This window comes from Nothobranchius furzeri, chromosome 13 (genome assembly GCF_043380555.1).
Source record: "Nothobranchius furzeri strain GRZ-AD chromosome 13, NfurGRZ-RIMD1, whole genome shotgun sequence".
NCBI lineage: Eukaryota > Metazoa > Chordata > Actinopteri > Cyprinodontiformes > Nothobranchiidae > Nothobranchius > Nothobranchius furzeri.
In genome coordinates, this window is record NC_091753.1 from 7,015,960 (window position 1) to 7,017,766 (window position 1,807).

The window sequence follows — 1,807 nt, forward strand, 5'->3', positions numbered from 1 at the left end:
TCTGACTGTGCGCCTCCAGGAGAGAGGCCCAAGCAAGACGCGCCCCGAGGAGCGTCTTGCCACATGTCAACACTGGGTCTGACTGAGGGCATCCAGGAGAGAAGCCCAAGCAACACGCGCCTCGAGGAGCGTCTTGCCACATGTCAACACTGGGTCTGACTGAGGGCCTCCAGGAGAGAAGCCCCAGCAAGACGCGCCCCGAGGAGCGTCTGGCCACATGTCAGCACTCTGTCTGACTGTGCGCCTCCAGGAGAGAGGCCCCAAGCAAGACGCGCCCCGAGGAGCGTCTTGCCACGTGTCAACACTGGGTCTGACTGAGCGTCTCCAGGAGAGAGGCCCAAGCAAGACGCGCCCCGAGGAGCGTCTTGCCACATGTCACCACTGGGTCTGACTGAGCGCCTCCAGGAGAGAGGCCCAAGCAAGACGCGCCCCGAGGAGCGTCTTGCCACATGTAAGCACTGGGTCTGACTGAGCACCTCCAGGAGAGAAGCCCCAGCAAGACGCGCCCCGAGGAGCATCTTACCACATGTCAGCACTCGGTCTGACTGAACGCCTCCAGGAGAGAAGCCCAAGCAAGACGCGCCCCGAGGAGCTCCTTGCCACATGTCAGCACTCGGTCTGACTGAACGCCTCCAGGAGAGAAGCCCCAGCAAGACACACCCCGAGGAGCGTCTTGCCACATGTAAGCACTGGGTCTGACTGAGCGCCTCCAGGAGAGAGGCCCCAGCAAGACGCGCCCCGAGGAGCGTCTTGCCTTATGTCAGCACTCGGTCTGACTGAGCGCCTCCAGGAGAGAGGCCCAAGCAAGACGCGCCCCGAGGAGCGTCTTGCCACATGTCAACAATGGGTCTGACTGAGGGCCTCCAGGAGAGAAGCCCAAGCAAGACGCGCCCCGAGGAGCGTCTTGCCACATGTCAACAATGGGTCTGACTGAGGGCCTCCAAGAGAGAAGCCCAAGCAAGACGCGCCCCGAGGAGCTTCTTGCACCATGTCAACACTGGGTCTGACTGAGCACCTCCAGGAGAGAGGCCCAAGCAAGACTCGCCCCGAGGAGCGTCTTGACTCATGTCAACACTGGGGCTGACAGAGGGCCTCCAGGAGAGAGGCCCAAGCAAGATGCGCCCCGAGGAGCGTCTTGCCACATGTAAACAATGGGTCTGACTGAGGGCCTCCAGGAGAGAAGCCCAAGCAAGACGCGCCCCGAGGAGCGTCTTGCCACATGTCAGCACTCGGTCTGACTGAGCGCATACAGGAGAGAGGCCCCAGCAAGACGCGCCCCGAGGAGCGTCTGGCCACATGTAAGCACTCTGTCTGACTGTGCGCCTCCAGGAGAGAGGCCCCAAGCAAGACGCGCCCCGAGGAGCATCTTGCCACATGTCAACAATGAGTCTGACTGAGGGCCTCCAGGAGAGAAGCCCAAGCAAGACGCGCCCCGAGGAGCGTCTTGCCACATGTCAGCACTCGGTCTGACTGAACGCCTCCAGGAGAGAAGCCCCAGCAAGACGCGCCCCGAGGAGCGTCTTGCCACATGTCAGCACTCGGTCTGACTGAGCTCCTCCAGGAGAGAGGCCCAAGCAAGACGCGCCCCGAGGAGCGTCTTGCCACATATCAACAATGGATCTGACTGAGGGCCTCCATGAGAGAAGCCCAAGCAAGACGCGCCCCGAGGAGCGTCTTGTCACATGTCACCACTGGGTCTGACTGAGCGCCTCCAGGAGAGAAGCCCCAGCAAGACGCGCCCCGAGGAGCGTCTTACCACATGTCAGCACTCGGTCTGACTGAACGCCTCCAGGAGAGAAGCCCAAGC